We start from the raw sequence: 9,300 nt of genomic DNA, 5'->3' as shown, positions 1-9,300 counted from the left end.
AGTTTTGGCTCAAAATTTCTTATTTTCACAAGGAATAAAATACCCCAATTTGTTGCCCAATTTGTCCTGAGTGCGGCAATACCCCATTTGTGGTGATAAACTGCCGTTTGGGCCCATGGGAGGCCTCAGAAGGAAAGGAGCGCTATGTGTTCTTTGGAGCCCAGATTTTGCTGGATTGGTTTTTGGGTGCCATGTCGCATTTGCAGAGCCCCAAAGGTATCAAAGCAATGGAAACCCACCAGAAGTCACCCCATTTTGGAAACTACACCCCTCAAAGAATTTATTTATGGGTGTTGTGACCATTTAGACCCCACAGTTTTTTCACAGAATTTATTTGAATTGGACTGTGAATTAAAAAAAAAATTATTTTTTCCAATAAGAGGTAGTTTTGGCTCAAAATTTCTTATTTTCACAAGGAATAAAATACCGCATTTTGTTGCCCAATTTGTCCTGAGTGTGGCAATACCCTATTTGTGGTGATAAACTGCCGTTTGGGCCCATGGGAGGGCTCAGAAGGAAAGGACCACCATGTGGCCTACTGGGAATTTTCTGGTGCTAAGTCGTGTGTGCAGAAGCCCCTGAGGTATCAGTACAGTTGAAACCCCCGAGAAGTGACCCCGTTTTAAAAACGACACCCCTTAAGGAATTCATCTAGAGGTGTAGTGAGCATTTTGACCCCACAGGTATTGTGTAAAAGATAATGCGCAGCAGATGGTGCAGAGTGAGATTTGCAATTTTCTATATATATGCCATGTCAGTGTCCGATATATTGTGCCCAGCATGTGCCACCGGAGACCTACACCCCATAAACTGTAATGTTGGCTCTCCCGGGTACGGCAATACCCTACATGTGGCTGTTATCAGCTGCCTGGGCATACAGCAGGGCTCAGAGGGGAAAGATGAGGATGGGTAAGCTGTGCGAAGTGGATCAGAGCGAGTAAAACTGGGGTAAATTAAAAATAAAGGGATGGATGATAAATTTGAAAACACTCTTTCATACAGAGCTCTGGTTTTTCGGGACACGTGTCACATTGATATATTGTGTCCTTCCTTATCCCCCTCTTATAGCAGACTCTGCACCTCTTTTGACTTTTTCCCTTCTTGCCAGTTTGGGGAACTTCTCCTAAAAAGTGTTGCCCTGGTACGATGCCTGTGGCCCCGCTTCCAGAAGTACTGTAAGGCTTCAGGACTTGATCTGACAAGTCCACCCCTCCCATGTACCTATTGTAGTCCAGGATGCAGTCTAGTTTGGGGGTCCCTGTACTGGTACCTCGTACAGGTACATGGGTACTGGTGTGGCATCTCCCTGGTCTTGTACTTGACACACAATATGTTGCTGCTAGATTGTGCCCTGCTCTCACCCCTTCTGAGTGTTTGCCCAAGCAGAGTCTTAGGGAGGCCTCTCAGATTTCTTCTAGCAGTGGCGCATGCCGCAGGACTTCTGGAAGCGAGGCAGTTGAAGAGTGGGACGCTGGTATAAAAATTATCCAGGTAGAGGTGGTAACCCTGGTCCAGCAGTGGGTGCACCAAATCCCACACAATTTTTGTATTAACTCCCAGTAAGGGGGGGCATTCTGGGGGCTGAGAACTGGTGTCCTTCCCTTCATATATCCTAAATTTGTAGGTATACCCTGATGCACTCTCGCAGCTTATACATCTTCACGCCATACCTTGCCCTCTTACACGGCAGGTACTCGCGGAATTGAAGCCTCCCTTTCAAATGTACCAGGGATTCATCTATAGAAATACACTTCTCGGGGGTGAATGCTGGGAAAACCGGGCACTGAAACGGTCTAATAGGGGTCTCCGTTTATACAAACGGTCAAAACTGGGGTCATCTCGGGGTGGGCACGGCTCATTATCAGTATAATGTAAGAAGCGAAGTATTGCCTCATTTTTATTTTATTTTTTAGTTTCCAGCTCAGTTCTGAAGTTGCTTTGAGGGGCCCATATATTAGACACCCTTATCAAACACCCCATTTCAGAAACTAGACCCCTCAAAGTATTCACAACAGCATTTAAAAAGTTTATTAACCCTTTAGGCGTTTCACAGGAATTTAGAGCAAAGTAGAGGTGACATTTAATTAATTTAATTTAATTTATTAGGCACCATGTCCGGTTTGAAGAGGTCTTGTGGTGCTAAAACAGTGGAAACCCCCCAAAAGTGACCCCTTTTTGGAAACTAGACCCCTTGAGGAATCCATTGTAGTTTTCATGGGGTGCATGCGGCTTTTTGATCAGTTTTTATTCTATTTTTAGGTGGCGTGGTGACTAAAAAAACAGCAATTTTACTATTGTTTTTTATTCCATTTTTTTTACAGCGTTCACCGTGCGCTATAAATGACATATTCACTTTATTCTGCGGGGCGATACGATTACGGCGATACCAGATGTTTATAGTTTTTTTTTATGTCTTATGTCGTTTGCACAATAAAATACATTTTGTAAAATATAATTTATTTTTTCTGTTCCCTTATTCTAAGAGCCATAACTGTTTTATTTTTCCATCAGGAAAGCCGTGCGAGGACTTATTTTTTGCGTAACGAACTGTAGTTTCGATCAGTACAATTTTTAGGTACATTCGACTTTTTGATCTCTTTTTATTCCATTTTTTGGGAGGTGAAGTGACCAAAGAATTGTGATTGTGGTACGGTTTATTATTATTTTCTCTTACGGCGTTCACCGCGCGGGATAAATAATGACATCGTTTTGTAGTTCAGGACGTTACGGACGCGGCGATACCAATTATGTATAGTTTATTTGTTTATTTATATATTTTTATTAATAATAAAGAACTGATAAGGGAAAAAGGGGGACTTTTACTTTTATTACTTTTAAATCTTTTATTTTCTTATTTTTACACAACTTTTTTTTACTTTTTCACACTTTTTTTACTTTGTCCCACTAGGGGACATGAGAGCAGGAGGCTCTGATCGCTATTCTAATACACTGCACTACATGCGTAGTGCAGCGTATTAGAGCTGTCAGCTGTTCGCTGACAGCAAGCATAGTGGGTCCTGATTTTGTCGGGACCCACTAGGCTTCCGTCGATGGCGTAGCCAGAGTCCATTGTTAGGATTCTGGTTGCCATAGTAGCCATCACGGCCCGCTATCGTGTAGCAGGCCGGCGATGGCAGCTTAACCCCTAAGAAGCCGCGATCGCTATTGAACGCGGCTTCTAAGGGGTTAATCGGCGGGGACCACCGCGATCGGTCCCTGCACACTAAGCTGTGATAGCCTGCTGTCGGAAACAGCAGGTATCACAGCTCAGACACGCGCCGGGGAAAGATGGCGCCGTGTTTACTCAGGTCAGTAATAGTACTGACCTGAGCGCGAACGTTCTACTTAGCAGGACGTACTATTACTGACCTGAGCGCGAAGGGGTTAAAGCATTTAATGTCAATGGCCATTCTAAGCTGAATGTGCCTGCTCTCGTCAGATCGCAGAAGTTACACAGCTTAAGGCCTCGCTAGTACCAGTGTGGGAGACTGTCTGGGAATCCGTGGTGCGGTTGACTTTTTATTATGTCGTTTAGATTTTGTTTCACAATAGATTAAATAGGACTATGGATTAAAGCATTTAACGTCAATGGCCATTCTAAGCTGAATGTTCCTGCTCTCGTCCGAACGCAGAAGTTACACAGCTTAAGGCCTCGCTAGTACCAGTGTGGGAGACTGTCTGGGAATCCGTGGTGCGGTAGACTTTTTATTATGTCGTTTAGATTTTGTTTCACAATCGATTAAAAAGGACTATGGATTAATGCATTTAATGTCAATGGCAATTCTAAGCTGAATGTGCCTGCTCTCGTTAGATCGCAGAAGTTACACAGCTTAAGCCCTCGCTAGTACCAGTGTGGGAGAGTGTCTGGGAATCCGTGGTGCGGTTGACTTTTTATTATGTTGTTTAGATTTTGTTTCACAATCGATTAAAAAGGACTATGGATTAAAGCATTTAATGTCAGTGGCCATTCTAAGCTGAATGTGCCTGCTCTCGTTAGATCGCAGAAGTTACACAGCTTAACGCCTTGCTAGTACCAGTGTGGGAGACTGTCTGGGAATCCGTGGTGCGGTTGACTTTTTATTATGTCGTTTAGATTTTGTTTCACAATAGATTAAATAGGACTATGGATTAAAGCATTTAACGTCAATGGCCATTCTAAACTGAATGTGCCTGCTCTCGTCAGATCGCAGAAGTTACACAGCTTAAGGCCTCGCTAGTACCAGTGTGGGAGACTGTCTGGGAATCTATGGTGCGGTTGAATTTTTATTATGTCGTTTAGATTTTGTTTCACAATCGATTAAAAAGGACTATGGATTAAAGCATTTAATGTCAATGGCCATTCTAAGCTGAATGTCCCTGCTCTCGTCAGATCGCAGAAGTTACACAGCTTAAGGCCTTGCTAGTACCAGTGAGGGAGACTGTCTGGGAATCCGTGGTGCGGTTGACTTTTTATTATGTTGTTTAGATTTTGTTTCACAATCGATTAAAAAGGACTATGGATTAAAGCATTTAATGCCAATGGCCATTCTAAGCTGAATGTGCCTGCTCTCGTCAGACTGCAGAAGTTACACAGCTTAAGGCCTCGCTAGTACCAGTGTGGGAGACTGTCTTGGAATCCGTGGTGCGGTTGACTTTTTATTATGTCGTTTAGATTTTGTTTCACAATCGATTAAAAAGGACTATGGATTAAAGCATTTAATGTCAATGGCCATTCTAAGCTGAATGTGCCTGCTCTAGTCAGAACGCAGAAGTTACACAGCTTAAGGCCTCGCTAGTACCAGTGTGGGAAACTGTCTGGGAATCCGTGGTGCGGTTGAATTTTTATTATGTCGTTTAGATTTTGTTTCACAATCGATTAAAAAGGACTATGTATTAAAGCATTGAATGTCAATGGCCATTCTAAGCTGAATGTCCCTGCTCTCGTCAGATCGCAGAAGTTACACAGCTTAAGGCCTCGCTAGTACCAGTGTGAGAGACTGTCTGGGAATCCGTGGTGCGGTTGACTTTTTATTATGTTGTTTAGATTTTGTTTCACAATAAATTAAATAGGACTATGGATTAAGGCTTTTAATGTCAATGGCCATTCTAAGCTGTATGTGCCTGCTCTCGTCAGATCGCAGAAGTTACACAGCTTAAGGCCTCGCTAGTACCAGTGTGGGAGACTGTCTGGGAATCCGTGGTGCGGTTGACTTCTTATTATGTCGTTTAGATTTTGTTTCACAATAGATTAAATAGGACTATGGATTAAAGCATTTAACGTCAATGGCCATTCTAAGCTGAATGTGCCTGCTCTCGTCAGATCGCAGAAGTTACACAGCTTAAGGCCTCGCTAGTACCAGTGTGGGAGACTGTCTGGGAATCCGTGGTGCGGTTGTCTTTTTATTATGTCGTTTAGATTTTGTTTCACAATCGATTAAAAAGGACTATGGATTAAAGCATTTAATGTCAATGGCCATTCTAAGCTGAATGTGCCTGCTCTAGTTAGAAGGCAGAAGTTACACAGCTTAAGGCCTCGCTAGTACCAGTGTGGGAAACTGTCTGGGAATCCGTGGTGCGGTTGACTTTTTATTATGTTGTTTAGATTTTGTTTCACAATAAATTAAATAGGACTATGGATTAAGGCTTTTAATGTCAATGGCCATTCTAAGCTGAATGTGCCTGCTCTCGTCAGATCGCAGAAGTTACACAGCTTAAGGCCTCGCTAGTACCAGTGTGGGAGACTGTCTGGGAATCCGTGGTGCGGTTGACTTTTTATTATGTCGTTTAGATTTTGTTTCACAATCGATTAAAAAGGACTATGGATTAAAGCATTTAATGTCAATGGCCATTCTAAGCTGAATGTGCCTGCTCTCGTTAGATCGCAGAAGTTACACAGCTTAACGCCTCGCTAGTACCAGTGTGGGAGACTGTCTGGGAATCCGTGGTGCGGTTGACTTTTTATTATGTCGTTTACATTTTGTTTCACAATAGATTAAATAGGACTATGGATTAAAGCATTTAACGTCAATGGCCATTCTAAGCTGAATGTGCCTGCTCTCGTCAGATCGCAGAAGTTACACAGCTTAAGGCCTCGCTAGTACCAGTGTGGGAGACTGTCTGGGAATCCGTGGTGCGGTTGAATTTTTATTATGTCGTTTAGATTTTGTTTCACAATCGATTAAAAAGGACTATGGATTAAAGCATTTGATGTCAATGGCCATTCTAAGCTGAATGTCCCTGCCCTTGTCAGATCGCAGAAGTTACACAGCTTAAGGCCTCGCTAGTACTAGTGTGTGAGACTGTCTGGGAATCTGTGGTGCGGTTGACTTTTTATTATGTCGTTTAGATTTTGTTTCACAATCGATTAAAAAGGACTATGGATTAAAGCATTTAATGTCTATGGCCATTCTAAGCTGAATGTGCCTGCTCTCGTCAGATCGCAGAAGTTACACAGCTTAAGGCCTCGCTAGTACCAGTGTGGGAGACTGTCTGGGAATCCGTGGTGCGGATGACTTCTTATTATGTCGTTTAGATTTTGTTTCACAATAGATTAAATAGGACTATGGATTAAAGCATATAACGTCAATGGCCATTCTAAGCTGAATGTGCCTGCTCTCGTCAGATCGCAGAAGTTACACAGCTTAAGGCCTCGCTAGTACCAGTGTGGGAGACTGTCTGGGAATCCGTGGTGCGGTTGTCTTTTTATTATGTCGTTTAGATTTTGTTTCACAATCGATTAAAAAGGACTATGGATTAAAGCATTTAATGTCAATGGCAATTCTAAGCTGAATGTGCCTGCTCTCGTTAGATCGCAGAAGTTACACAGCTTAACGCCTCACTAGTACCAGTGTGGGAGACTGTCTGGGAATCCGTGGTGTGGTTGACTTTTTATTATGTCGTTAAGATTTAGTTTCACAATAGATTAAATAGGACTATGGATTAAAGCATTTAACGTCAATGGCCATTCTAAGCTGAATGTTCCTGCTCTCGTCAGATCGCAGAAGTTACACAGCTTAAGGCCTCGCTAGTATCAGTGTGGGAGACTGTCTGGGAATCCGTGGTGCGGTTGAATTTTTATTATGTCGTTTAGATTTTGTTTCACAATCGATTAAAAAGGACTATGGATTAAAGCATTTAATGTCAATGGCCATTCTAAGCTGAATGTCCCTGCTCTCGTCAGATCGCAGAAATTACACAGCTTAAGGCCTCGCTAGTACCAGTGTGGGAGACTGTCTGGGAATCCGTGGTGCGGTTGACTTTTTATTATGTCGTTTAGATTTTGTTTCACAATCGATTAAAAAGGACTATGGATTAAAGCATTTATTGTCAATGGCCATTCTAAGCTGAATGTGCCTGCTCTCGTCAGATCGCAAAAGTTACACAGCTTAAGGCCTCGCTAGTACCAGTGTGGGAGACTGTCTGGGAATCCGTGGTGCGGTTGACTTTTTATTATGTCGTTTAGATTTTGTTTCACAATCAATTAAAAAGGACTATGGATTAAAACATTTAATGTCAATGGCCATTCTAAGCTGAATGTGCCTGCTCTCGTCGGATCGCAGTAGTTACACAGCTTAAGGCCTTGCTAGTACCAGTGTTGGAGACTGTCTGGGAATCCGTGGTGCGGTAGAATTTTTATTATGTCGTTTAGATTTTGTTTCACAATCGATTAAAAAGGACTATGGATTAAGCATTTAATGTCAATGGCCATTCTAAGCTGAATGTGCCTGCTCTCGTCAGATCGCAGAAGTTACACAGCTTAAGGCCTCGCTAGTACTAGTGTGGGAGACTGTCTGGGAATCCGTGGTGCGGTTGACTTTTTATTATGTTGTTTAGATTTTGTTTCACAATAGATTAAATAGGACTATGGATTAAGGCTTTTAATGGCAATGGCCATTCTAAGCTCAATGTGCCTGCTCTCGTCAGATCGCAGAAGTTACACAGCTTAAGGCCTCGCTAGTACCAGTGTGGGAGACTGTCTGGGAATCCGTGGTGCGGTTGACTTTTTATTATGTTGTTTAGATTTTGTTTCACAATAGATTAAATAGGACTATGGATTAAGGCTTTTAATGGCAATGGCCATTCTAAGCTGAATGTGCCTCCTCTCGTCAGATCGCAGAAGTTACACAGCTTGAGGCCTCGTTAGTACTAGTGTGGGAGACTGTCTGGGAATCCGTGGTGCGGTTGACTTTTTATTATGTCGTTTAGATTTTGTTTCACAATCGATTAAAAAGGACTATGGATTAAAGCATTTAATGTCAATGGCCATTCTAAGCTGAATGTGCCTGTTCTCGTTAGATCGCAGAAGTTACACAGCTTAACGCCTCGCTAGTACCAGTGTGGGAGACTGTCTGGGAATCCGTGGTGCGGTTGACTTTTTATTATGTCGTTTAGATTTTGTTTCACAATCGATTAAAAAGGACTATGGATTAAAGCATTTATTGTCAATGGCCATTCTAAGCTGAATGTGCCTGCTCTCGTCAGATCGCAGAAGTTACACAGCTTAAGGCCTCGCTAGTACCAGTGTTGGAGACTGTCTGGGAATCCGTGGTGCGGTTGACTTTTTATTATGTCGTTTAGATTTTGTTTCACAATCGATTAAAAAGGACTATGGATTAAAGCATTTAATGTCAATGGCCATTCTAAGCTGAATGTGCCTGCTCTCGTCAGATCGCAGAAGTTACACAGCTTAAGGCCTTGCTAATACCAGTGTGGGAGACTGTCTGGGAATCCGTGGTGCGGTAGAATCTTTATTATGTCGTTTAGATTTTGTTTCACAATCGATTAAAAAGGACTATGGATTAAAGCATTTAATGTCAATGGCCATTCTAAGCTGAATGTCCCTGCTTTCGTCAGATCGCAGAAGTTACACAGCTTAAGGCCTTGCTAGTACCAGTGTGGGAGACTGTCTGGGAATCCGTGGTGCGGTTGACTTTTTATTATGTTGTTTAGATTTTGTTTCACAATAGATTAAATAGGACTATGGATTAAGGCTTTAAATGGCAATGGCCATTCTAAGCTGAATGTGCCTGCTCTCGTCGGATCGCAGAAGTTACACAGCTTAAGGCCTCGTTAGTACCAGTGTGGGAGACTGTCTGGGAATCCGTGGTGCGGTCGACTTTTTATTATGTCGTTTAGATTTTGTTTCACAATCGATTAAAAAGGACTATGGATTAAAGCATTTAATGTAAATGGCCATTCTAAGCTGAATGTGCCTGCTCTCGTCAGATCGCAGAAGTTACACAGCTTAAGGCCTCGCTATTACTAGTGTGGGAGACTGTCTGGGAATCCGTGGTGCGGTTGACTTTTTATTATGTTGTTTAG

The 9,300-nt window shown here is 42.5% G+C and overlaps 26 pseudogenes; all 26 read left to right on the top strand.

Moving 5' to 3' along the window:
• The first annotated feature begins 3,398 nt into the window (after positions 1-3,398).
• On the top strand, positions 3,399-3,517 carry LOC142713212 (5S ribosomal RNA; annotated as a pseudogene).
• A 67-nt stretch (positions 3,518-3,584) lies between these two features.
• On the top strand, positions 3,585-3,703 carry LOC142713225 (5S ribosomal RNA; annotated as a pseudogene).
• A 253-nt stretch (positions 3,704-3,956) lies between these two features.
• Positions 3,957-4,075, top strand: LOC142713185 (5S ribosomal RNA; annotated as a pseudogene).
• Positions 4,076-4,328: 253 nt separating this feature from the next.
• On the top strand, positions 4,329-4,447 carry LOC142713643 (5S ribosomal RNA; annotated as a pseudogene).
• A 67-nt stretch (positions 4,448-4,514) lies between these two features.
• LOC142713166 (5S ribosomal RNA) lies at positions 4,515-4,633 on the top strand (annotated as a pseudogene).
• Positions 4,634-4,700: 67 nt separating this feature from the next.
• LOC142713064 (5S ribosomal RNA) lies at positions 4,701-4,819 on the top strand (annotated as a pseudogene).
• A 67-nt stretch (positions 4,820-4,886) lies between these two features.
• LOC142713651 (5S ribosomal RNA) lies at positions 4,887-5,005 on the top strand (annotated as a pseudogene).
• Positions 5,006-5,072: 67 nt separating this feature from the next.
• On the top strand, positions 5,073-5,191 carry LOC142713254 (5S ribosomal RNA; annotated as a pseudogene).
• Positions 5,192-5,258: 67 nt separating this feature from the next.
• Positions 5,259-5,377, top strand: LOC142713340 (5S ribosomal RNA; annotated as a pseudogene).
• A 253-nt stretch (positions 5,378-5,630) lies between these two features.
• Positions 5,631-5,749, top strand: LOC142713211 (5S ribosomal RNA; annotated as a pseudogene).
• Positions 5,750-5,816: 67 nt separating this feature from the next.
• LOC142713713 (5S ribosomal RNA) lies at positions 5,817-5,935 on the top strand (annotated as a pseudogene).
• Positions 5,936-6,002: 67 nt separating this feature from the next.
• Positions 6,003-6,121, top strand: LOC142713447 (5S ribosomal RNA; annotated as a pseudogene).
• A 253-nt stretch (positions 6,122-6,374) lies between these two features.
• LOC142713672 (5S ribosomal RNA) lies at positions 6,375-6,493 on the top strand (annotated as a pseudogene).
• Positions 6,494-6,560: 67 nt separating this feature from the next.
• On the top strand, positions 6,561-6,679 carry LOC142713338 (5S ribosomal RNA; annotated as a pseudogene).
• A 253-nt stretch (positions 6,680-6,932) lies between these two features.
• Positions 6,933-7,051, top strand: LOC142713686 (5S ribosomal RNA; annotated as a pseudogene).
• Positions 7,052-7,118: 67 nt separating this feature from the next.
• Positions 7,119-7,237, top strand: LOC142713247 (5S ribosomal RNA; annotated as a pseudogene).
• Positions 7,238-7,304: 67 nt separating this feature from the next.
• Positions 7,305-7,423, top strand: LOC142713403 (5S ribosomal RNA; annotated as a pseudogene).
• A 252-nt stretch (positions 7,424-7,675) lies between these two features.
• On the top strand, positions 7,676-7,794 carry LOC142713422 (5S ribosomal RNA; annotated as a pseudogene).
• Positions 7,795-7,861: 67 nt separating this feature from the next.
• Positions 7,862-7,980, top strand: LOC142713707 (5S ribosomal RNA; annotated as a pseudogene).
• Positions 7,981-8,047: 67 nt separating this feature from the next.
• Positions 8,048-8,166, top strand: LOC142713158 (5S ribosomal RNA; annotated as a pseudogene).
• Positions 8,167-8,233: 67 nt separating this feature from the next.
• LOC142713060 (5S ribosomal RNA) lies at positions 8,234-8,352 on the top strand (annotated as a pseudogene).
• Positions 8,353-8,419: 67 nt separating this feature from the next.
• On the top strand, positions 8,420-8,538 carry LOC142713353 (5S ribosomal RNA; annotated as a pseudogene).
• Positions 8,539-8,605: 67 nt separating this feature from the next.
• Positions 8,606-8,724, top strand: LOC142713193 (5S ribosomal RNA; annotated as a pseudogene).
• A 67-nt stretch (positions 8,725-8,791) lies between these two features.
• Positions 8,792-8,910, top strand: LOC142713634 (5S ribosomal RNA; annotated as a pseudogene).
• A 67-nt stretch (positions 8,911-8,977) lies between these two features.
• On the top strand, positions 8,978-9,096 carry LOC142713701 (5S ribosomal RNA; annotated as a pseudogene).
• Positions 9,097-9,163: 67 nt separating this feature from the next.
• Positions 9,164-9,282, top strand: LOC142713725 (5S ribosomal RNA; annotated as a pseudogene).
• Positions 9,283-9,300: the final 18 nt, after the last annotated feature.

The sequence above is a fragment of the Rhinoderma darwinii genome, unplaced genomic scaffold (assembly GCF_050947455.1).
Source record: "Rhinoderma darwinii isolate aRhiDar2 unplaced genomic scaffold, aRhiDar2.hap1 Scaffold_434, whole genome shotgun sequence".
NCBI lineage: Eukaryota > Metazoa > Chordata > Amphibia > Anura > Rhinodermatidae > Rhinoderma > Rhinoderma darwinii.
This window is presented reverse-complemented; position numbering and strand designations above follow the sequence as displayed.